This window comes from Anas acuta, chromosome 12 (assembly GCF_963932015.1).
Source record: "Anas acuta chromosome 12, bAnaAcu1.1, whole genome shotgun sequence".
NCBI lineage: Eukaryota > Metazoa > Chordata > Aves > Anseriformes > Anatidae > Anas > Anas acuta.
The window spans coordinates 14,895,483-14,921,870 of NC_088990.1; the positions used below are offsets into that span (position 1 = coordinate 14,895,483).

The window sequence follows — 26,388 nt, forward strand, 5'->3', positions numbered from 1 at the left end:
TATGCTTTGGCAAAAAAGCACTGGAGCTTTGAGAATTGAGGGGGTGGATCTCGGGGGATGGAATACCAACTTGCAGCTGGAAGTGGGAAACATCAAAATGTTATCACAATTGCTTTAAGTATGCAGGCTAATTCAAACTCAATTCCAATATAATCATGTGTGCACGTAACACGCCCAGGGAAAAGATGCTCTGTCACTACCATGAAATGGGTTTTCAGCAGCATTAGCAGGTACAGAAATCAGCATTTCAATCAACAGTTACAAGATTAACACAAAAACTAACCACAGGCTCATCGCCAAGCCTCACTTGAAAGGCATCTGCCTATTGCATCCAGAGATAGAAGGCCACAGTTTTCTAACAAATGAGCAGGCCCAAAATTTCAGCATCGCGTGGATCAGCCTTGCATTTACAGGTCTAAGTAGCTCAGTAAAAGATAATCTTTTACTGATTTTAAGAGATAATCTCTTAAAAAGAGATGTGATGTCCATACTCCTAACAGTCTCATCCAGGGATAAAAAGACCTTAACTATTCTGCCTAACAGAAAAAAAAAAAAAAAAGAAAAAAAAAAGCTCTGCTGTTTTATTTGCGTCGTCCCTGCCACCACAAGTTCTTCAGTTCAATTTACTTATTGTTCTTATTACCACATGTGGTCAAAAGGAAAACTCACTAAGGAAAACCTGGCATTCTCCTTTGGGTACAAACAGACAAAACTACCAGAAACAACTTCAACTACACACCAGCAACATGTGTTCTGACTGACATACTGCAATGCAAAAGCAAACAAATGAAACCTAACATGCAAAATATTACACACTGAGACAGCCTCCCCCCCCTGCTTTGCAACAACACCCAACCATTTTGTTTCCTCTTCTCAATTTGCATCAGCATTCTATTGTCTGCAGACACATGTATAAACAGACTTGCCAAATCTTTAAAGGATTCATGAGCAGGGAAAAAAATGAATTTTGGAAAGCTGGATTCAGTGCTCTCACACATCTCTCCCCTTCTTAATTATAATCCAGTGCAAAAGCAACATCTGGATGAGAACTTAGCAAGAAACTGAGTTTATTTTTTAAAAAAATCAGGATGTCTACACATTTGGCAGTTTGTTGAAAACCCCAAAGTTTAGAGAGGAGATGAGGATTACTTCAAACATTGTTTTTGGTATTTTAATGCTAACATTATGTCTTGGAATGATGGTTCAGCAAGCAGCATTGCCCACATCTCATCACGAACACACAGTATTGCTATTGCAGCAGCTGTCGGACCCTAAAATGCCACAATAAGGAATGGAGGTGGATGTCTACTCCTGTCTAGCTGTAATGACTAATTAAGTGCTGGCGTTTTTGGAAGCTGCCCAGACCTCACATTCGCACAGATTTGATAGATATATATTCTACAGGTAAGCATACTAAGTGACATAGTCCAACTATGCATGCTTCAGAACATCCTTGCTATGCTGGGTCAAGTCCTTCCAGAGCAATATCGGATAAAGTATTTTTTTTTTCACAGCAAAAAACAAGTCATCATGAAGATTATGCAGTTCAAGCAATGCCACAGCCAGATACTTCTGTCAAGCCCACACCTCCCTCTCCAAAAATAAAAAAAGAATTGAATAGACTGCAGTGCTGTTTTACACTAATCAGTTATATTTTTAACTACAGATGCATTTCCTAATGTAAGTAGAATTTGGTGATTAGATTAGTTGGCAGATCATGAAAGAAGTCTAAGAAAAACTGCACAGCAAACCAAGCTCAGAGTTAAAGTACTTAATCCTTTGCAGTTCAAATGCAAATTGATGTTTCTCAGCATCTTCTACTCCTATCCAATCCATCACATACACACCCCTCAAAAAAAACCTCTCGCCCTCTGAGGCACTACTACAGTGCAATGGCAACGTTTCAAATCAACTTAAATTAAGCTGTACCACATTCCATTACATGATATCATGCAACAGATGTTACTCTAAGAACACACAGGACAATTATTCAGAAGCATTCAGGGCAAAGTGCTATAATTTGGATGATAAAACAAATGGATATCCTACTAGAAATTGTTACACTCATTATCAAGTCTTACACAAAGATTCAAAACTTAAATGTTGACCAAGTTTGTCACAGATAACTCGGAGACTTAGACTCACAACCAGAAACAAGAGCTCTTCTCCTATTTAGGCTCAATAAAAATGGGAAAGCTGGAAGAAAAATCAGCTTAATTCTCTAGCTCTGCAGAACCAGTGAGCTAAGTGAACGGTTGTTAAACTCATATGAAACACACTTGCCAGAAGCAAGAGGCTTTTTTCCTAGCTCTGTGGTAGCCTTCAATCACAAGGAACTGCCTCAAATATTTCATATTTTGAAAGATAAAGCAAAAGTAGCAGTTCAGACAACGTCAATCATCATCAGCCTAGCTAACAGGTGTACCGTCTGACCATTACCTCAAACAAATGTTAAAGTTTTTCACTTACTACGATTTGTAAGGTATTCTTAAAACTAACACTGGAAGCTTTCACCTATACTTAGAACACGTGGACACACACATAAAAATACATGTTGCGGTACATAAGCAAGAGCAATCTGGTAGATCTGTTGTTTGTTTGCTTTCTAATCATATGGGCATTTTCCATAGTTAATGGGCTCTCTCAACCATGCAGATCTGATGCTTTGAAGTACCACGCTTTCAAACCCAGAGTTGGCCTTCTGGCTTGAAATTTAACATGGCTCAAACTTGGCTCTAAAACACAGCTCTGTAAAATAAGCTTATAAAAGAGCTGGATAAAAGCGGGCAGCTATTTAATCGGACAGAGCTTTTGAATCACTGACCATTCCCATGGTCTTTCCAGCTAGACACTGCAGCAGTGTTTTGACACAAAACCCGATGCAGAACCCAAATAAATCCAAGCTGCCGGTCGGCACGGCAGAGCCCCTCAGAAGACGAAGGCAGCAGGAGCCCCAGCTGCAGGACAGGCGCTGCGCCCAGCCCGGGGCGGGTTCCCCCAAGGCACGAGCACATCCCGCAGCCGCGGGGCAGGGCGGCCCGGCACAAGGAGGGTGCCCGGGCACGGCGGGGAGCCCAGCCCGCGGTGCGGGGAAGGCGCCGCACCAGGAGACGGCCCGGCAGCACCAAGCCGGGCAGCCTGGGGCGAGCACCGGGGCTCGAGGACACCCACGCACACCCACACACACAGAGCTGCATGCACGGCACGACCGCCCTTGTGAGGCCGTCACTTGCAGCGTGCAGCGAGCAGCGAGCTTTCTCCCCCCGCCGCCGCCGCCCCCCACCACCCGGCCGCAGCCCCGAGGGAGCCGCTCCGGCTCCGGCCCCGGGGCACGGGGCTGCGGTGGGGCAGCGCCGCCGGGACGCGGCAGCCGCCCCCTGCCCTGCCCGCAGCGGGCTCGGAGCCGTCCCCTCCCGGCGGCTCGGCTCGGCACGGAGCGGGCGCCCCTGCAGCGGGCACCGGCGGAGCAGGACGGGGGTCCCCGCGGGCTCCTACCGGGAACGGCGTGGTTGCGGCGCTGCCGAGCCCCCGAGCCCGCCGCTCTCCTCCTCCTCCTCCTCCTCCTCCTCCCTTCCCGTCCTTCCTCACCCCGCTCCCGCGCCGCCGCCGCCCGCAGCTGCCGCCGCTGCGGACTCGAGGCGCAGACCCCCGGCGGGGGGGGGCAGGAAGCGCGTCATCACTCCGGGACCGCCCGGCCCGGCCCGGCCCGGCCCGCAGCCCCGCAGCCCCGCAGCCCTCCAGCCCCGCCGCCCGCCCCCGGGCCCGTACCTGAGCGCTCCGCAGCGGCCCCGCGGCAGCCGCTGAGGCGATGTGGGCAGCGCCGCTGCCGCCCTGCCCGCCCCCAGCCGCGCTTCCCGGCCGCTCCTGAGGGAGGAGGAGGAGCAGGAGGAGGAGGCAGGGGGAGCCGGGCGCGTTCCTCCGCCAGGACGAGGAGCCCCGGGACGGGGATGGGGACGGGGAGGCGACGGCTGCCAAGCACCTGAGCACAGCCGGAGCGATGTAAACCGCCCACGGGTCTTGTATTAAGCGCTCGCAACGCCACCGGCGAGAACTTGGCTGCTGTGGTTCCAAAGGAGAGGTTTGGGGTTCCTCAGAGGGTCCTGTTTTAACTGTGGCACTGCCCGCACGGCTGGACAGGTGGTTTCCATGCCAACGCACCTACATCTCTATGGGAAAGGAGGCGACTGCAAAACCCAGTCCCTCGCGTGAACTACTTGCATGCACACCGGGGCCTCTGTCAGTGAACATCCCACAGCCAAACATGATGAAGCCGTCCTTGTTCAGCACACAGCTCAGCTTCCCCCCCACAAAATACACGACGGCCACGCCAACGTTGTTCCTATGCTGTGTTACTTTATTTCCTGGCCACAATACTTCAAAAGAAAATTCCTCAAGCTCGTTGCTTTAGTTCACTGCATTGCCTTTTTCTGCCTCATTTTTTAACCTTTCTCTAGCCTGCATGTTCGCGCACATACCAACACGCAAGTTCTAGACTATTGCTCATTTTGAACGAGTGCTCTCCTGTGGTCTCCCGGCCCGACCGCTCACAGGAAGGCCATGTAAGCCTCTGTACCCCGATGCCCCTCAGACCTCCTCTTTGAAATGCCAGCAAAAATAGCAAGCCGTGAAATGTTCCTGTAGTATGCAGAGCAATGATGGGACCAGGCTAGCCTGTACCAGTTCAGTTTCTGGCTACTCCCAACCCATCTGTGTGTCTGGACCCATTTACTGCCTAATGTCTTTGCAACCAGCCATTGACTTGTTTTGCAGCACATAACTTTTTTTTTTTCCCCCCTTTTTTGCTTGTACAGTACAGTAATAATTCACGAGGATAATATTGTAAAATATATAGTAATATAAGAATAATGTTCTAATAATAAATTAGATCTATCAATCTGCCATTTGAGGATCCAGCTTTTGTTACTCCAGTAATAAAGAACAGTCATATTTTCACTGCAGTACAGTGGATATAGAGATGGACGGGAAAATGCTTACATTGGTGTACTTGTGTAAACTTCTCTAGCATTTCTAGAAATCTTTTGGCCTCTCATTTCACTTCTATTCAGTCTGCCACTGGTTTCCTGGAGTACCATTAAACCAATTCTACCAGTCATACCTGCTGAGTTTGAGATCTGAATATCTGCATAACAAAATGATCTCTTGAGATTAAATCAGATGTCAGTCACAGTTACCAGCCATGACAAGTAAAGTTTATGATTTGTAATGACAGGTGAAAAATTAACTTTTTTTTTTTTTCTTAAGAATATTTTTTGGCTTTACCTGTATTCAGACACATTTATAAAATTGAAACACTCTATCAGGCATCTGACTTCACTTCTGAAGTTACATTTTCCTTCCATCTCAGCTGTTCTAATGCTTTTCATTTCCATCGCCCTAATCACCAAACCCCAGAGCCTTGACAGTAAGTGTGCTAAGGGTGCTGTGTACGTTGCCAGAGCAGAGATACAACAACCTTACGTGCTCCTACAAAACAAACTGGGACTGGCACATGCACATCAGGGATGCTCTCCAGTGGTTGTCAGGTAGGACAGTAAGGCTGGGGACATTCCTTCAGCTTGGGAGGCAGATGTTAGGCAATCCCCCAAACCAGAGGAATGAAACAGCTACACAAACTATCCATAGATGCTGTCTTACCTGTTCATAGCCCTGTGATAATCCTGATGAAAATATTTTAGGCATCTGCTACTTAAAATAGCCCATGGATGACAGCAATTCTGGCATATTTACTGATGTTTCAGGTGAAGCAGAACTTAGTCAAGCATGCATACCGGGGCCTTCAATGAGGTGTGCTATAAACAGTTTTCTAATCTGTCATTTCAAATACATTTTAAATCACTATCTCAGAACACGTCCATTAAAATGCAACATGAATCATCCCCAAGCATGTAAATTGGATTGCGTGTGTGTGTATGAGTGTGCGAATCAGCATATGCATTTCCACTGTGGTATGGCAGATTGAGAAAACTGACAGTGATAAAATAACCTTCTCCCATTATATAAATGAGTGTTCTGCCATTTACTAAAATAATTCAAACACCTCAGTGGAAATGGTGTCACTTAAAAGGCTCGGGAAGCAAAATTCCAGCAAAATAAACTGCTTAGGGAAAGAAAAAAACAACAAACAAACAAACAGAAACAGCTGGTTAGAAGAGGCTGGGCTAAGCTGTAACCAGACTGATAACTGCATTAGGTTTGGACAGATGAACTTAAAAGAGATAGCTTAAAAGAAAAGGGGTGGGGGGGCATTTATGGTGAGTCAAAATCATTCTTGATGAGCAAAGCCAGGCAAACATCAGTACTGTCATTACTACTTTAGCATGAGGAGGCAGTGATATTATCAGGGCTCTGACTGCACTAACAGTCTTTAATTGCTCTGACCCACCTCACCTGGGGTCTTCACCCCACACCCTCTACCATGGGTGTCTTAGGGCTCTATTTAAGCTCAGCCTTGGGCAGTTTGCCTTGGTAGAACCTAGTTTATTGAAATTTTTGTTTGTTTTTAAGTTTCCTTTGTCATGTATGTTCTTTATCTGATCTTGTGTAATGCTTCAGCGCTTAGTTGAGCTTAACTGTTAGCTTAAAGTTTGTTCTGCCTTTTTTTTTTTATTTAGGTTGTTGTAGGATGGGCTCTGTTTGTTGAGGACTTTGTGTTAGAAGTGTTGCTGTATGTAGCTCTTCTTTAGGAAGTAGCTAACTCTTATTTCTTTCTGGTAGTTAATAACATGGTTACAAACTCTTCAAATTGTTAGAGTGCTAATCTGTGCTGTATTGTTCTAAGGTTACTTTTACTACTTATATTAAACCTGTGAAAGTTCAAACTTTTTAAGGTATTAAGTAAGTATAGAATAAAAACTAACTGTTCTTGAACAGCTTATTCATGAACTCGGTATTGAGGAATGCTAGCTACATGGAGTGACTCAAATGATGAGTAAGATGTTGATACTAAATACAATAAAATTCTGTACATTGCTAGCCTGAACAACTGGGAGTTTAGAAAATGCTGTTGCCAAGGGAGGCCCTGAAGAGATACATGGGAGACACTGCAAGTGCCTGCAGAAATACCTGGGGTTTGTCATAACATATGTGGTAGTAACTAATTGCACAGTCACTAAAAAGAAATCTGAAAGAAACTAACATTCTACCTAACAGCAAGGTGTATAGGTTCTTAAATGCTGCTTTAAAAAAAAAAGTGTTTTTGTGTGTGTGTTTTTTTGTTTAAAATCATCAGCGGAGGAGATAATACAGTATCCCTATGTAGCTGGTTCCAGTGTTTCACCTTCCAGTAGAAGGTTTATGTAAGGACCTAGCCCAGGTTTGTGTAGTTAACTTAGCTGTCTTCTACCTGTATTGTTCTTGAATGCAGGGCAAACCAATGGGTCATGGTTTTGGCTGTGCAGTTGTTCAAATGGTAACTCTACATATATTCAGAGAATCATCTAGGTTGGAAGAAACCTCCAAGATCATCCACTCCAACCTCTGACCTAACACTTACAAGTCCTCCACTAAACCATATCCCTAAGCTCTACATCTAAACATCTTTTAAAGACCTCCAGGGATGGTGACTCCACCACTTCCCTGGGCAGCCTGTTCCAATGCCTAACAACCCTTTCGGTAAAGTTGTTCCTAATATCCAACCTAAAACTCCCCTGGTGCAACTTAAGCCCATTCCCCCTCGTCCTGTCACCAGGCATGTGGGAGAACAGACCAACCCCCACCTCACTACAGCCTCCTTTAAGGTACCTGTAGAGAGCAATAAGGTCACCCCTGAGCCTCCTCTTCTCCAGGCTGAACAAGCCCAGCTCCCTCAGCCGCTCCTCGTAGGACTTGTTCTCCAGACCCCTCACCAGCTTCGTCGCCCTTCTCTTGACTCTCTCGAGCACCTCGATGTCCTTCTTGTAGCGAGGGGCCCAAAACTGAACACAGTACTCGAGGTGCGGCCTCACCAGAGCCAAGTACAGGGTGACGATCGCTTCCCTAGCCCTGCTGGTCACACTGCTTCTGATACAAGCCAGGATGCCGTTGGCCTTCTTGTCCACCTGAGCACACTGCTGGCTCATATTCAGCCGACTATCCACCCATACTCCCAGGTCCTTCTCCGCCAGGCAGCTCTCCAACCACTCATCTCCCAACTCTGCTTGGGGTTATTGCGCCCCAGGTGCAGGACCCGGCACTTGGCCTTGTTGAACTTCATACAGTTAAATATTATAAATATATATAATATGTATGTAACTTCACACAGTTAAATATTAAAAATACATATTAAATAAATACATATTATTAAAATACATTTTTTCTTTGCTAGACTGAAAGTATTGTGTGTTCCTGAAAGATAATTTCCTGTATCTTTATTCAGATCCTTATTAGACCACTAGCACATGTATGACTCAAAAAATCTGATGGACATCTTTATATTGTTTTTTACCTTTTATTTCTTATTCAAATCTATCTTTTAAGTAACTTCTACTATTCTCATGTTGAGCTAACTATTTTCTAATTTGTGTTTGTACATGGACTTTCTTTTTCCACTTCAAATGTTTCTCTGCTAACTAAGCTTTTTGATACTGGGCAATTTACCTCGTTTGTTCAGATAGTTTAGCTCTCTTCCAGGAGTACTCTCAGTAAGGTATTTTAAACTTAAGGTGTTGTGACTGCTAACTCCAGGAGTGCACAAAGGATGTTTTCTTGATACAATAGTGCCTAAGAAATGAAAGCTGGTATTGTGGGCACCTCAGGGGCTTCTCAAAGATTAAGTCTTTCTGCTACCTTGAGTCATGTTGTTGCAATCAGACTTAAATCAAGTTACCAGCTTGTTCCTACATTTCTTGGGCAATATCCCAAGACCTCTCTGAGCTGAGAGGCAGTGAATGGCCCTTACATTACAGGTACAAAAGGGAGAGATAAACAAGGCATGTTATGACTTTCTTCCCCGTCACTCATTCCTACTTACAGGTATGAGACACCAGCAGCTGTAAGACCTGTACCATGTATAATGTTAGATGGATTCAGTGAAGATCTGGGGTGGGAGGGAATTTTGTGTAACAGTGCTACTGCTTGTTTGTGTGAATGCTATTTTGTTTATTCCAGATTAATCCATCTTCCTTTTGAAATAACAATTATAAGAGACATTATAATATTGCTCAGTCTTCAGATTGCATAGTAATATCCAGGAATTAATTATTTAGGAAAGAAAACTTCAGGCTGTGATACTTAACAATATGTGTTACTGAATGGAGTACTTTTTTACTGTATACTTAGTAGACTTGGCATTCAAAGTTGTGTTCAGAGTTGTAGCAATTTTGTCATGACCTTACCAGTTTTTCGCAGCTCTACTAATTTTTGTTGCCTTAAATACAAGGTCTGTAATTCAGGATCAGCTGATCTCATCAAATTCCTTTTTAGCTCTGTAGTTACAGTACTGTAAGATAAGCCTAGTGATTATATTTCTCTTGTGTGATAGTGGTTATATCTGCAGAAAATCTTTTAGCCACTATAAACTAAAGAATGCATTTAGAGAGTTAACTTTCTTGGTATGGAATACTGAAGACTAAGACTGCAGAAAATAAAGAACACATTTTGGTACCTAATCTTAAGGGGAAGAGCAGTTTCAAGGGCTCAAAGAGCATGAAGAATAGGATTGTTATTCAAATCTGGTTCCCACAGAAAATGTCAGTCCTGATGAAGTTAATGGGACACAGATTTGGCAATGTGTGAGGTCAGGAGACTGAGAGCAAAACTAGTCTCCCTTGGAGTTATATCTTGCACAGCACCCAGATTGGAAGGGTCATAAATGTGTGTCCCAGTCAGTCTGGCTGTGCTTATGCAGTGTCTGTATCATCAGAATAATCCTAATGCCTCAACAGTGGTGGTTTCTGTAATAACCTCTCACAGAAGGCAACTGATGTTGCCTTTTGTTTGTAAGCTCCCTGTGGCTTCAGACAAATGTCTTTTAATGTTGGTGTTTGTAGCTGAACTATCTGATCTGATGAATGCTTCCAGGTTTGCAAAACTGCTGTGGGAAAAATCAGAAAATAAGCATCATGACTGTCCACAAACCCACATTTTAGCTAATTGATAATTCTCGATGTGAATAGTGAGTACCATTCTTTAAGCTCCTGATACTCTGGAATATAATTATACATGCTTCCTCCTTGTTTTTAAGTGTTAATTTAGTAGGTACCCTTATTTTTCAAACTTTGGCCCTTCATCTTTCTTTTCCATATCCAAAGAAAGAACAAAGTTTTTTTGTGAAAGTACACATGGAGATACTGTATTAATTTTCAAAATAGGATTTAGTCTTCCAAACTGCTTGAGTAGTACACTGGTCTAAATCAGATGCTACTTGTATGGAATTAACTTGAACTTTTTGCATTGTCTGAAATTCATATTGTAACAATAAAATCATATTTTCTCAATTGCCTATATTTTGCAGATGTTGATAAAGCACTGGAGTGATGCCATGTATTTTACAGAATTTATTGTTATTTCCATGGTTCCCCAGATGTTACAGTACATTAAACTTGTTGCTGTAATAGAGGAACTCTTGCTGAATTTCTTAAAGTACAGTGTTTCAGTGTTAAAGAAAAATCCTCACCTTAAAGCAAGTGATGTTGTTAGCACTATTTTGTCAAATTAATCATTCACATAACAAGCACTATAATATACAACTGTTTCCTTTCTCTTTCAGTCTCCTTCAATGAATGGCAACATCTGCATGTCATTTTTCTCATGTGGTTTTATTGTTTGGAATTACTGATTATTTGTTATGATTTATAACTGCAAAATTCTTTGATGCTTTAAAACAATGAAGCACACTTGGAGATACTGAAATGAATCCAACAGATGCATTGTCTGAGTCTGTATGATACCAAAGGAGAGTGCTACAGTTGACACAGGAATATTTCCTGCTGGAGGTTTGCCAGAGAAAAATTGGCAGCAGTCACATTTTTTATTGCAAATCTCCTCTAATTTGTATGTTTAATAAAGCACTAACATCTGGACCCACAGGGTAATCTCTGGGTACAAACAGCACAGCTCTCTTTAAAATCATTATTTGCACACTTTTTAGGAATGAAAAAAAAACCACAACAAAAACAACCAACATGATACTGGCTTTGGGGCCACAGTGTTTTAGCATGACTACGGGTTTATGTGGAACTGCAGTGTTAGGTCAGGTTTGTTCTTTCCTGCAACTTCTATTCAATTACTGTCTTCTCTTTATGGTCACAGAGGGATTTCCCCAGGCTTCTGCAGGCAGCTGGTATTGGTGCCGTTACTGACTGCCACTGGACAGCCAAGGAATGAAATCACAGGAACGGGGAGCTCTGCGTGGGGATGGCCTCCTCTAAGGTAGGGTGCAGAGCAGTGCTCTGAAGGTATCAGTCATTCTGGCAGCTGAGAAGCTGCATATGTTGTTGAACCCCTTATCCCTTCCCTGTTTCTGTTCCTCCTCCTCATCCCCATATACATAATTGTATAGCAATTAGTGGGTACGTGCACGGGGCTGTAAGCATGGGCACGTGGCCTTATATCTTCTGCAAAGGCTTTTTCCATAGCAAGAAAGAAGCTGTGCTGAATGCTTACTTCTGCTGTGCCAGGTTGCCTTTTAAAATAGCTCTACCGAAACCCTGTGGGAATCTTGTTGGAATTTCTTCTACATCTCTGGCTTTCTCTCACTTGTTATATGTGAATCAAAACCTGAGGCCTCCTCAAACAGGAGGCATGACAGGTTGGGTAGCATTTTCCTTGGTAATATGTGTTGCCTATATAAAAATGTAGATTAATCTATGGCAGAAATATGCTGGGGTATTTGCTAAAACGTATTCTATTGTATTGCTGACAAGGACTCAAATACTCAAATTACAAATACTAATGTAATGCTGGGGGGGGGGGGGGGGGGTGGAGAAAGCAGGGGAAGTTATTGTGGCTGCTAAAGCTTTGAATAGGCTCAGGAGCACTTCATCCCCACATCTGTCTTGGAATTTCACTCCATAAACTGAGTGGCTGGATAGAACTAGACTATCAGTGACTTAGGGGGACAAAGGAGTTACTATAAAGAGGGCAGTAAGTTCTTTGTAGACTATTTTCTACTTTCATGCCTTACATGAGTTCACCCATTTGCACAGAGCTGAATAAAAAATACAATGTTTGGGAAAAAAAAAAAAAAAAAAAAAAAAAGTAGATCAGCTTGTGCAAGTACTGTGTGGGTAAGAGCCACTCCATAAGCTAAATAGGAGAGAATTATATAAAACTTATGCAAAAGCATGCATGTGGAGTCCTTGCCTATCAATGCTGATCATGCAACCTTGACCTGGGTGTTCTTTGAGCATAGCAGGATGGCCTGTATTTAACACTTTCAATGTCTTCATGTTCTGGTATTTTCCCTTTTGCAGACGCATTTCTAAAATACTAGTGCTAGTGTATTTCTTTCTGCTGCCGCCTAATCTAAGATGTCTTTTCCTGCTGGTGCATACCCAACCTGTTTTTTAAGATGAACACTTGCAACCAAGTAATTAATCACTTCTGAATATCAAATTTGTACATAATCAGCTTTTTACCCAGGGGAATAGCATATTAGATCTTCCCTCAGCAAAATGAAAAATTCTTTCTTCACATGAAATCACTGACAGCATGTAATTATTACAAAATATAACTTACATGGAAATAGTTTTATAAAAAATAGATTAGTGTATCCTTTGTGTCCTACATATCCTTCTCTTAGGCTGCTTCCTCAAAAGTAAGCTTCCTTCTCTATGATTGCATCAATAAATCTCATGTCTGTTTGTGGTCTCCTGTTGATGTATTCTGTCAGTAATGATTTAATGGCCTTTTTTAATAATAACAGCAGATATTAATGAGAACTGTACTACTTCTAGCATGCCTGGGGTCTGGAGGGAACATGAATGTAACAGCCCTGACTCTCTTAATTTTATGCTTAACTGGAAGACACCTTTGTGTTCTTGGCATTTTACTGCCAAGTACTGGCCTCATTTATGTTCAGATGCCCATACTTCAGGCTGGATGGTGGCATAATGAGTATAGCTGGCATTGATCCTTCTCCTATCCTCCACATTTCACTTGTCCCTTGTCTTCCTGCAGGAAGCCTTGCTGCCAACCCTGTGTCAGATATGAAGCCCATTCTCTAGTCAGTAGTCCCTTCGGGAACAATTTCCAATCCTTTTCTGCTGCTTGTGTAATGCAAATGAAGTGGGATGCCATGGGGCATTTAATGTATGCAGGGATAACTACATATATTAGGGAAGGGCTGATGTTTGTTAATCTTTACTCCATTTTAAAGATCTCATAGCAGAAAAGTCTATTAAATCTACTAATTGTAATCGGGACTTGTGGATTTGGCGGTTTTCCCTTACTCCCTAATCAGCTTTACTATTTCTGCCAAGCCACCCCTTCCTTTCCAGAGCTGACAGAGCTTTGTGGAGTTGGACCTGAGACAGCCAGATTGTTCCAACTGCTGAAAACAGAGCCATGGATTTCTTTCTACAGTTGTAATGACTTCTGCAATAGTTTGTTCTTCTTTCATCTTATTTATCCCCTCAAGGGCAAAATTAACTGTTTCAGTGCAGACTTGCATTCCTTCCAGAATGGGTTAGTCTATTGTATTGTGTGCTTACGCCCTCCTCTGTGGAAGAAGGGGGAATGAGAGCATCATAAAAGGACCAGTTGAACAACTTCAGGGATAAACCCTGAAGCTTTCTTTGTTGGAATATATCACGTTGGATTGCAAGCTATTACTCATTTCATGTTCAATTGCTAAGAAATAAAGGTATCCCAGAGCAGAGGAGCAGTACCAAGCCTTATGTTCAGATATAAGTGTCTTTGGGGTCTTCAAAGTATATTAAACTTTCCTTAATCATTAAGCATGAGCTTAGACTTCACTGGGGCACAAAGCCTAGTAGGAAATGGATGCAAACTTTAGCTCTTACATGCCATTCTACACCCTCTGTGTATATCTGGCTTGTAGTTTGTATTTTTTAACTGCCTTTGCAACAAATGATCACTGACAAAGCATAAAATAAGCACATTCTGTTATGGATATAGTAAGTGTCTGTGCAAATGCATGTGTACGTCTCTATGTAATCTGTTTACTAGAGAAGCAATTAGTAGCACTGACTTTGGCAACTTCTGAGACTTTTTTGAAAATAATGGTGTAGATGTAAGAGTTAAAACTCCTGACAAGATGGAAACTGGTGCATTCTGGATATTAAGATGCACAGCTTGCTATTGGAAGCTTGCAGGCCAGATTATTGATGTATAAATTTCTAGTGAGATGAAGGTGTTTACTTAGGTAGAAGGCATAGGTGGAGTTGTTGAGGTTTAATTTTGAATGTGGCTAATCCTTTAGTGCTTGACAGGGCTAGGTCCAGGCACAGGCAAAGGAGGCAGCAATAGTGATGCCAGGATGAGAATGAATGGAACAGCAGCTGCTTCTGTAAAACAGGGCACATGGGCCTCATAAATCCTAGTCACTTGTCTGTGATAGAAGCAGCTAACTCTGAGTGTAACACAGGTACTTCATCCTCAGGGCAGTAAAACTTAGTTTAAGTGGATAAGAAGCCTTGAGACAGCTCTGGTGGTTGACTTGCATTGCCTGTGCCTTCCAGATGAAGTGTGTACAATTAGCAGTTTCACACAAAGTTTTTTTTAAATAAAAAAATTCAGATAAAACATTTATGAATGGTGTCAGACATAGAGGTAGAGGACATAGTTCGACTTACATGGAATGAAATAGAAGAGATGAGCAGAACTATTGAGGAGAAACTTGATTGTGTCAGAAGGGCAGCAATCTGAATGCTTCTAAGGTCTGAAGACAGGAGGAAAACTGGTGAGATGCAGACATGCAGGAGAGTTATTCAACACATCCAAACTGCAGAGAAGGCTCTTGCATCAGTTGTGAGGCTTTGTGAGAAGACTCAGGTGCAGACAACTCTCAGTGAGGGAAGAAAGGAAGGGATAAAGATGATCAATGACTAATCTCATTAAGAAATGTTGCTTTTATTTTTTTACAGTTATATCCAGAGAATTGTGATATTATCTGTAATAATATCTCCAATTGCTTCTGAGTACAATGAGTAAGTTTCCCCAGTGGCTCACATCCAACTTTCTTTGTTCTGTGCTTTATATGATGGAATATTCTTCCCTTGCCCAAAGGGTGATCTCTTTCGTGGCCTTTGAACTGGCCAGAGGCTTGGGTTTCTCTGCAGAAGTCCAGGCTGCAGATTCTTCTGCATGTCTAAATATAACAGTCTCAAAAATCAAATTTATTTACACAATTTCAGATGTAGCCACCTCCAGTTAATCCAAATATTGATGGATTTGGCTGGAATGTTAGCATGTTATGAGATTTTTCTTTACTATAGTGCTTTGGGGAATGATGCAAGTGCCACAGTATACCATACTCATCATCTAGTGATAACTAATCCATACACGTAAATGTGTACTGAATTGATCTACATGTTAGTTTGCTTTGTTACATGTATTCCCCCAGGCTTTCACTAACTACTGGCTAGTTCATGACCTTTACCTGCTTGTTATTTCTTTGCATTGCTTTTGTCTATCACTCAGATAAAGCAGTGTGTCACTGATACTTTTTCTATGTCCAAATTTAACAACTATCATCAGGATTGAATGTCTCTGGAATAGCATTATAGTTGAGTTATGAGTGTGCTGATGTTAAACAGGTAAAGTCATCGAGGCTTACATAATAGCATCCCTTTTTCTTGTTTGGAGAAAAAAATGTTTAAATGGGTAAGAACTGTTTTCTGAGCATAATTCTCACCTATTCTGTTACCCGCTGCTGAGCATGCCAGGGCCATTTTATATAATCAGGCAGTTGCATAATTACAAGTGATACTGGACAGTACTATTAAATGTAACCATTCTGCCTTAGGGATGACTTCAGCGTTATGTCAATGGAATCTAAGTGCCAAACTACCATTATGATAATTAGAAGCAGAGCTTGCCCAGAAGTGTTGTGCGGTCCTTAAGGATTTAATTCAATTTTATCCTTAGATCAATTTACATGAACAGTTCTACTTCAATTTTATTTTGTATCAGTTTATATTCATAAAACTGAAGTGGTTAAATATTTAATTACCTAGGGAGATAGGAGTTTGCCTCCTGCAGTAACAGAGCAGGCTCTATGGAATGCTTTCCCTTAGCTGAAAGCCCCCCCAAAACTGATACTGCAAACTTGTGGGCTAATAAGAGCAAGATGGAATCAGGGAGTGTAGGATGCAGAAGATGATGTTTTTGTATGATCTTAGTGCCTCCAAGTTGTGATGTTGCTGGGTGTCAGGAGGAATGATTCCTAAACTAACACTTGTGTAGCAGAGACACTGTATGGTGTACTGCTTCATTCCCCATCCCAAGCACTTCGGTTGCACATCAGGCCTCCACTGTGACTTGCTTTCCAATTACTCAAGGAAGTAAAAATCAAGTGCTGGTAAGCTGTAAGTCAGATGCCAGGCCTCAACCAAATAGGGGAAGTAATGCTCCTTAAGAACAAGGAGATAAAGGCCAAATGAAAAATGTTGAGGTGACTTTGCAAGCGTTTGAAGAAAGTGAAGATTTCTCTGAATATGTGAAGGACTAGAGTTAGGAAACTGGATTCTGGGGTGCCATCCTGTTGCCATGCATCTCAGTCAACCTCAATGCAGTCTCCGATGATTGTAGTGAGATCTGAACTGCTGTTCAAGTGGCAAATTGGCAAAGGCATGTGGCTACCTAAGAATGTATGTAGACATTGAGCACTGACTGTAAAAGTAGGCTGTCATGAGGTGCTCCGCTGGCTGGAAGTGTTCTGGGAACATATCTGTGGCTGGAGGTAACACAGAGTGCTGGGGGAAGGAGCATGAACTGGTTATGGTTTGAAAAACAAAGCTATTAGACAAGGGAGAGAAAAGGGAGGGAGAGCATGGCATTAGATTTTCTGGGCATTAGTGACTGTGGAGGGAGTCAGTTACAGCTTCATAGTTTAGTGTAGAAATTTATTCTGCCTCAGAAATTGGCCACAGGGCAACAATGCCCACCAGTCTCACAACTCTAAATCTTTCTGGCTTTCAGACAGGTTTTGCAGATGTCTTTTCTGTGCTTAGACACTGCTTCTGCCCCCTCAATTCAATGAGGAAATAGGAAGTATTCTACCGGACACCGAAGCACAGTTATTTCTAAGCAGGGGAGCTATGCTGATCACCACTCTGGACTTGTTTTTTAAATGCAGTCTCTGAGGGGAAAACAATTGCCAAAACAAAAGCTACCTACTCCAGTGAAGTAAGCTGTATTTATCCTTGTTAGTTGGAACCATGTCAACAGTGAATAGCTCAAGTTTGGGTGGTGACCTTAAGACTGCAGACTGGATTCTGCTGCCTGTAGCCCAGCCCATATACTTCAGGTAAGCCTGTGTGTTCCCCCCTCTTCCCAAGGGGGAAGGGCCAGTATTTCAGTGAGTATGGTTAGCTCTGTGCTTTTAATGGTGTGGTTTGATTTACTTCCTCCAGATAATTTCAAGTATTTCTCAACTTAAAGAAGAATGAAGTTCTAATATCTGCATTTTACAGCTAACTTCACAAAAGATTCTAAAATTAAAATCATATGTATTAATAGTTCTGATAAAATTATCCCACAGTATTGATAGATTGAGGGACTGACATGAGTTTTGAGTTGAAAAACATACAAATGATGCATTATGTATCTGTCTCTCTCACTTTTAAGCAAGGAATTCAAGATAAAGCAATAAAGTCTTTTCCACCTCATCTTTTGGGAGGTTTTTGATGCACTGGCTGTTTTATCTTATATCCTAAGTATTGCTTTATGAAACTTTGAGCTGTTTGGCTTATTTTGTATTACTATTATTAGAGGAAGGTTGTAAAAAAAATACAGACAAATGTGGTGGTGACCCTGTGTCACTTGGGTATGCCTTAAGTTAACTTAATAAATGCCTAGTTTTTGACTAGTAAAACTAGTGTAATACATTATCACTTAACTTAATGTTCTTCTGAGTTTGTACTATGGTTCCCTGCAGAAGAATGGAAGCATTTGCCAAAAAAAGAGATTCACTCTGAATTTGCAAAATTTGAGACCAACAGCTGTTCCAGAGCCAACAAAAATAAAAAGCATGTAGCAGGTGGTACCATGTATGTATGTCTAATTGTAGTCCAGCAATCTGCTATCTGGTTACCAAACAGTAAGGAATTTGATCATGATTCAGGCAAAGGAGGGGAGTAAAAAGAATGACAGAGAAAGTTCTGGCTCAAGCAATTACTGCCTTTATAGATGAGAGTAATCTGTGCAGCTAGCAGCAGTGAGATGTTTTCTTTTTCTTGTTTGAAATGTTCTTCTTTTGACTACTCACTGTTTAGAAGAGCTGGTTGTAGGTGCCAAGCTGACAGGAGAAATAATGGCATGTCCATTGCAGGGTTCATTATAAGTAAACCTGACTGTTGGACTTGCTATATCAGTGACACACAGCTCGTGGTCCAGAGACTGATGTGAAGGAACTGTACGAGTCCTCTAGGGGCTTGCATTGCACATAGTAAATCCTCCATGTGTACATACTCACACCTGCACTTAGAAGGATCAATGACATGACCATACTTCTTCATTTGCACAGTCCTGATGGCAGTTCACTTGAGCTCTGTGAATGGGCTGTTCCTACTCAGCTTTCCTCTGGACTCTGTCCAGAAAGCAGTTTATTTGGATTTCTGATGACCAAAATATTCTCCCTCTTCCCTCAAACAAAGAAAACCTTTGCTTGAAACATCCCGTGTGGGAGGATTTGGATGAGGGTGGAAAAACTAGTGTTTCTTTAAGACAAGGGGAAAAGAACTGTTGTCCACTAGGACTGAAGGGATCAAAAAAAAATAATAATAATAATCAGAGCTGCAAAATGCATGGTCTTGCAATTAAGAACAAGAACAAAACCCTCTGCAATGAAATGTGAGCCATTTGGGGGAGTGGCTTGGGTATGAAGTCAATCATGTAATCTCCACGGGCACTCAATGTAAACCAGTTGTGAAAAATACATCTATTAGGATATCTGTTTCCCTTAGATACAAAGAATACTGTTTCTTTGACATAAAACACCAGTGAGAACTCCTATTGCAGGGAAGGACAGGGCTAGTCTCTTCTACAAGAAAATATCTAAGGAGTGTGATTATCTGCAGAAAGGCTGAAATAGTTGCCCTTCGTAGAGCATCAGAGGATGAAGGCTGGTGGGAGGGAAGAAGGGGGAGAACTGAGTGTGGTTCAGGAAAATGTCAGCATCAGGATAGATGAGTCTGGGCAGCTGTGAATAAATTGAGCCTGAAAAGATTGCAGCAGTGTTTGGGATCTGGAACAGCTTCCTCTGAGAAAAATAGTGCTGAAACCTGATTTTTTTTGTTTGTTTGTCTTTGTTTTTCCATGAGGTGGTGTAAGTTTATGATGGGGAATTGGATAATGTGGTGTCTGCAATAGCAAGGGATCATGTTCAGAGATCTAGAAGGCCTTTTCCAGCTCCACACTGCTAGTCCAAAAATGGCCTACTCGGCATGTTTGCCCTGTATAAATAGTCTGGGATTCAGAGAAACTCCAATGTCAGCAGTAGAGTATTTGGTAACAGGATAGGGATCTCTAGATCAGTCATACACAGCCAAAACCTTATCTTAGCTGCTTGTTCTGCTTCAGATAGTTGCAGGACCTGTAAGAATGGGTTTAGAAAATGGATTTAATATGTTAAGACAGGCTAGATTTGAAGGTGACAGGAAACTGACAGATATTTGACTTCTAGGAGAGGAAGAAAATAGAATTATGGAGCATGGTGTAATACACAGCTGGAGAAGAGATGAAACAGATGGAATCGGGCTATATTATCTACTAAGCTTTTTAAAATGTATTTTTGAGAAGAAATGTTCCAAGTATACTAGACTAGCTTTCTTTGGCCAGTATTTTTGTGAGTTGCATTGAAATGGGAGTGAGAAGAACTATGATAAATGGGTTTACCAACTGACTAGCACAAGTCTAGTTGGAAAGATAAAAGGGTGGCATGGGAATTATGCTTCATAAAAGGACTGACACTGAAAAAAATATAGTACAAATGAAGACATTAACTCTACTTTGGGAGCTCTGAAGAAGGATAATTACTGCTGCTCTTCATGTTAGAGATTTTCAATGAGATGATTCAAAAGAAACAGAATAAAATGAGCGAGGGTATGCCAGCAATTGCCTTGTACAAGAACTGGCAGGAAGCCTCCTCTCAAAGTGCTGCATTTTTTGAGAGGAGCTCAAGTGCCCTAGTGCAAAAGGTGACCAGGATGGATAGGAACATTATTGTTGGAAACTCCGGAGTTATCATTACGAAGTTTGGTCAGAGCTAGCACGGCGTGTATTCGGAGTGTGATTCTCTTCCCATTTAAGCAATAAAAGCCTGAAGCCAGCATCCTTACACAAAGGTAAATCCAACACAACTGAGGGGAGCACTGACTTCCAGCTGCTTGGGCTCCAGGTTCTGAGGGTGATTTATTTTCATCACAAACTGGCAGTTTCTGCTGAGCTTTTCACTGACCCCCTAAAGGTATAATTTGTTTGCATTTCCTGTGATCAAATCAATCCTTCATCTTATTGTCAGTCATTCTCTCACAGAATTAACTGAAGATTGCTTTTCTTTAATGATGTCTTACCATATAGATAAACCATAAAGGGTTTCTTTGCCTGGAGGACATGAAGTGTTGCTAATTTAAACTGATTTATGAAGCGTCTTTTGATGCTTTCACTGAGCAGCACACTAAAGCCACTTTTCAAAAACACAAAATCCAAGAGTTCAGTGTTCCCCACTCTTTTCAGAGTGGCAAAATTTGTGCCCGCACAGTCCTAGAAGTGTCATGTACCCCTGAAACAATCATTGAAGGGGTTATATCATAACTGGTTTTAACAGCTCCCTGATAACACTGCAATTGTGCAAAAAACACAAAACCTTGGAGTGTCTGGGGTAAATGAGTGTCTAGGGCAAAGCTAACAAGACATACAAACCTGTATTTCATTTTGCAAATTTTCTTCACAAAACTAACCTAAGGCTAGAGTAAGGCGAGGTCTCTACACAACTCCGAAGGGGCTTTGGTATAACAGAAAGCAGAAGAGATTTGTATTATGTTTTTAGAGCTTAAGTGGGTTGTTGCAAAGAAGATTTGACAAATCTAAGGGCTGAATTGCTGACAGGTGAGGTGGGGTAGCTGTTAATGCCTTCAGACTGCCTGAAAAGGCTGATCTCTGAATGGGCAAAACCAGTCAGGTATTTGCGGACTGAAGCTTCTCTGGCCTGGCTGCCACTTTGTCTGCTGTCAAATGCTTCCACTTGAACAACTTTCCTAAAGCAATGAGCAGTAAATTGGTGAGTATAATATTTTAATTGTTCTTTCCAACTGATCACAGTGAAGAGCAAACAGTGCAGAGTGAGATTACTGCTGCTATGCAGCTCAAAGCTAGAACTATCAGAAGCCAGAGCTATGCTTGCTGGTGCCTGTGAATTTGCTGGCCTTCAGTTTCCTTACTTAAAAGCAGCAGAAACAAGCTCATGGCTTTCTGATCCTGGCCATGCTGCTTGAGGAATGCTGATGAGGTAGACACGGCTGCAGCACTGACTCAAAGTGGTCTCTGTCCTGGAGGCCGCAGATGGGATTTTCTCTTGGGTATTGAAAAAACTGCCAGGTGTTTCCAGCTCCAGAGCCTCCAGGGAGGGGCTGCCTCTGCCCTCCCCGTACTCACATGTACCCATGACTGAGCATCTGCATCCAAATAGATGAGAGAGTGCAAAGCTGCTGACCAGGAAGTTTTTCATACTTTCCTCCCACCTGAATGAGTGATTACAAACCTGCTGGATCACCTGTCTGGTTTCCCACTCAGCTCTGAGGCAGTGCCATTGATCACAAAGGAAGAGCTGTGCTTCCCATAAGTATGGGTTGGAAAAGGTATTCCCTGATATCCCATCTTTCTTCTCTATGCAGCTCCTATAAAACTGATGTTGGAAAAACATTTTCCTCATCTTTTGTTGCATTTCTTATTTTTAGTAAGAACTGTCCTGGTTTCAGTTAGGACAGAGTTAATTTTCTTCCTAGTAGCTGGTAGAATGCTATGTTTTGGCTTAGAATGAGAAGAGTGCTGATAACACCCCGATGTTTTAATTGTTGCAGAGCAGTGCTTATACTAAACCAAGGATGTCTCATCTTCTTGCTCTGTCCTGCCAACGGGCAGGCTGGGGGTGCAGCAAGAGCTGGGAGGGGACAGACCCAGGACAGGTGACCCAAACTAGCCAAAGGGGTATTCCATACCATCTGACGTCATGCTAAACAATATATAGGGGTGGCTAGCTGGGGGGAGGGAGCCGGACTGCTTGGGGTTAGGCTGGGCATTGGTCAGCGGGTGGTGAGCAATTGCATTGTGCATCACTTGGTTGTACACATTATTATTAGTAGTACTATTATCATCATCGTACTATTATTATTATTGTTATTATTATTTTCCTGTCTTATTAAACTGTCTTTATCTCAACTCACGGGCTTCACTTTCCATTTCTCTCCCCCGTCCCAGAGAGGGAGGGGGGAGGGTGAGCAAACGGCTGCGTGGTGTTTAGCTGCTGGCCGGGTTAACCCACAACAAGAACAAATGGCAAAAGATACTTGCAGATGTTACAAAACAGAGGAAATTGCTTTTTAATTTCCATGTATGGGCAGCAAAAAGCAGATCCCAACAGCTGAATCATTTGGTTTTGCCATGCTTTTGGGTAGTGTGAAACATGCATGGCAAGCAAATTGCAGCCTGTTTTCTCTTACGCGTTTTGGGTGGAGAGGAAGGGTTCCCAGTGCCATGTGGTCCCCATTGCCTGCTCCAGCAGGGAGGCTGCCAGCCCCCAGGGGCAGGGGAGGAGGCTCAGGCTGGGTTCAGACTTGAGACTTGCTTGAGGGGGTGAGGCAGCTAAACAACCAAGGGTTTTATTGCGTCCTCCCCTCTTAAGTGAAGCTCCTCACCACACAACAATTCTTACCAAGTGCCAGAGAATCCCTTATGGTCACATGAGCCTGTTTCTACTTTTCCCAGTGGGAATGCATGACAGCAATAGCTTGTTTTTCTTTATATAGTAATATCTGGCCATATGTTAAACGCTTTGTGTTTGGGTGGGGTACTTAAGCTGTTTGTTCTCTTATGCCTATGGATTCCCTGACTTGGAAGCAGTTTGTTCAGAGAATATCCTTGCTTTTCTCATACTCTTCCTGTTCACTGCTGAGAACCAGTGTTGTTCTCTAAACATTTTTAACCCATTTTGCTACTTTTCTGGTGATAAATCATTAATGGCAGTTATTTCCCACAAGGATTTAGGAGAGGAGAGGAGCAGCAAAATCCCGCAAAACTTTTTTTGGGTATTATGACAGTATCCTGTGACTTTCTTCTAGTTTTCTGTTAAATGAAATTTCTGATAATCGCCTCCTGATAATAAAAATGTCACTTTTTCTTCTTTCTTTCCTAGGACCACAAACAGCACCTCCATTAGATCCTGAGCCTTCTCCCAAAGTCACCTGAAGTCTATAGGACTCTTTAGTGGTTCCTGAAATCAGATTCTACTTACTGGTATCAATTTCATTAATGGCTTTGCTTTTTCTACCACTGATATTCAAAATTACTTCTGTTCTCCAAGTAGTCTGTGGGCATAAGGAGCTCTGGCATATGTGAGGTAATCATGGATGATCTGGATGAAGGTTTACAGGGTCAAGGACTTAGCAGGTCCTGGTTTTTAGGTGGGAAGTAAAAATGTGGAATACTCTTCTCATTGCAGAAACACAACAAATTGGTGTACAGAAAACCACAGTACAGCTGCTGAAATGCAACTGGGTTGCATTTCATGCATAAATAAAATTTAGAAAGCAATGTCCTTCCTCTGTGCACAGAAGTGCAGAGGACAGTCTGAGACAGAGGGTCTAGTTTTCAGTGTTTTTCTCTGTGTGGTCTCCAAAACAAGGAACTGCTGGTGAGAACTCAAGTGGTAAATAAATAAAACAATAATAATTAAAAAACAAACAAACAAAAAAAACTGCTCTAAGTGGAAAAAATGCATTGGTTTAGGTAGTAATTGCCAGCCTTCCAACTTTCTTAAAGTGCTGAATTCATTCAGATGGCAGAAGCTTTGTTAAAAGATGCAAGGGAAAATGATGTTAAGGGGGAAAAATGCTTTGTAGAACAACATTAACACTGAAGAGCAGAATCCTTTTAACTATGTTGTTTTCCTGTTTTACACCATGTTTTCAGCAATTAACATTTGGCCAGCCTCTGTCTGGCTCACGGCTCATGCAGAGAGGCAGGGGAAAAAGGGGTTGTACAGGATGATACCTGTCAACAAAGGAGGATAGAGTTCTGACCAATTCCCTAGCTGCCTACCTGATGGGAAAATACCAGGTATCTCAGACTTGTACAGGACCCAAGCTTTGAGCTACTATTTATCTAATATGTGGTTCTGGCCACACATTAGATAAAAGATTTAAGCCAGTAAGCTTTTATACACTTGTGCTACAGGCTGTGGAATCACACAGGCATATTGGAGAGCAAAATACATCTTAGGAGCTTGTAGTTTACTTGGTCATCTTGGGTTTGAAGGTCTCTTGCATGTGGAATTTTCTCATTTCCTGACAGTCACAGCTTGGTAAAATAAACCAAGTTATTTACTCTTACAAAATATAAACCAGGTTATTTACTCTTCTCATCACCTTTGCTGTTGCATGATGAATGATGCATAAAGAAAAGGAAAATGAAAACATTTGCAGTGACACAGATCTTGGATGAGCTGACACTTTCAGCACAAAGAGGACTTGTATTCAGGTACTCTGTGGCAAAGCTCCGTCACCTGCTGTTGGTATTCTGTCAATGGACTGGCTGCTGCAAAATAGATGGAGTGAGCAAGAAAGAGCATAGTCTAGATTTGACCGGTCAAATGCCATAGGTGTAAGAAAACAGTAACATTCCTTATTGCACTGGGCATCCATCAGTTTGGGAAGAACTCCAGGTATAATCTCTTTCAATTATTTCTTTCTTCAGCATCTCCAACATTTTCCCTGTGGGAGAGGCCAGTCTATGGGGTGTAGATTCAAAAACAACAGTGATGACTCATGCTAGAATCAAATGCAAGAGCTAGGAGTAGGTGGCTTGTTTCAAACATTTTCTGAAGCAGTAAGCAGTTTAAAAGCAGTATGTCTCTAATTAGGTGTTGCTGACTAGTGATACCACTGAAATCTATTGCACTTAAATATAATTCTAGAATACTCTTCTGTTATTCATAAGCTTTCTATTTAATATTCTACTTGCAGGGTCTAAGTGAAGCTGCCTGGACTGTCTGTCTGTCTTAACCTTCTCCAAAGAAGGAATATTTCCAAGTCAAATCTTGCATCAAATGAAGTCTAGGGGAAAGCTGATAAAAGCAACTAGGCATTCACCACATAGGATCTGGAGAGGAGGGAGACAGCTCTGCCTTTAAAATCTCTTCCTGCTTAAAAAGTGCTTCTCTGTGTCTTAAATAGCACAACTTCAACTCAGCATTTGTCCCTGAGAAATCTGTTCGATGCTGTATAATTAAACAGCACAAAATACAGATGTAATTAGTATTCTGCAAAAATAGCTTTTGCATTACCAGGCACTGAAACGCATGTTTGCATACACTATTTGCAGGCTGTTCTTGCATCCTTGATGTACCCCTGTGCCTATGTCATAGGAGCCATCTACCTGACAGCTCCCCATCAGAATTCTCCCCCCCAAAATTTGGGAGTTGCTCCCTGATGCCTCCCCTTGCAGTGTGTGGCTGGGTGGGGGCTGGGGGAGGAATGCCCTGGGAATGCCCAGGGTGCTTCCACAGCCTGGCTCCTTGGAGCTGTGTCAGTGTATGGCCTGTAGGCAACTGCATTTGGTGTTGGCATAGCTGAACCTAGAAACTCCTTGCTCACTGACAGTCTTTGTAGCTTGTGGCATGAGAGGAAAGGGATGTCTGCCAACACACCTGTTTTTCAAAACATTAAATGCTCTGAATCAAGTGGTAGCATGTTTTGACAAGGTAAGTTATCCTTTTTGAAATGGCCTTGGCTAGATGTCTCATTCATTCTCATGAGCCTTGTTTGTACTAGCAGGCTGCTGCTCCAACACAGCAACGTCACCTAGTGCTTTTAAGCTTTATACGTACTGTACCTGCAGGACACGCTGCAAACAGCCAGGAAGCCCCAAGAACCTGTGTTTCAGGTGCATTAGAGAACAAATCCTTCCTCCCTTCCGTTTAAGGCTGTTTCTGATCTGTGCTCTTTAGGAGAGGACAGTATGTATGTAGGTTACTGAGAACTGTTTAATAAAACC

The 26,388-nt window shown here is 42.2% G+C and overlaps 1 protein-coding gene and 1 long non-coding RNA gene across 8 annotated transcripts in view; one reads left to right on the forward strand and one right to left on the reverse strand.

The window, feature by feature from the left end:
• TLN2 (talin 2) overlaps nt 1–3,923 on the reverse strand; it is a 172,316-nt gene extending 168,393 nt beyond the window's left edge. For 3 of the 6 annotated variants that reach the window (XM_068695659.1, XM_068695660.1, XM_068695655.1), the window contains exon 1: nt 3,496–3,645. The gene's annotated coding sequence lies outside the window, so the exon portion shown is untranslated. Of the gene's footprint in view, nt 1–3,495; nt 3,715–3,768 lie in introns of those variants that run through there. The other 3 variants (XM_068695657.1, XM_068695656.1, XM_068695658.1) reach the window with 3 other exon arrangements.
• A 2,572-nt stretch (nt 3,924–6,495) lies between these two features.
• Nucleotides 6,496–25,646, forward strand: LOC137863057 (uncharacterized). Of its 2 annotated transcripts, XR_011100655.1 has the most exons (4): nt 6,496–6,603; nt 11,248–11,367; nt 23,531–23,631; nt 25,359–25,646. It is a non-coding gene; the product is annotated as an uncharacterized lncRNA (long non-coding RNA). The 2 variants fall into 2 exon arrangements; XR_011100656.1 differs by lacking the exons at nt 6,496–6,603; nt 11,248–11,367 and adding an exon at nt 19,793–21,400.
• The last annotated feature ends 742 nt before the right edge of the window (nt 25,647–26,388 follow it).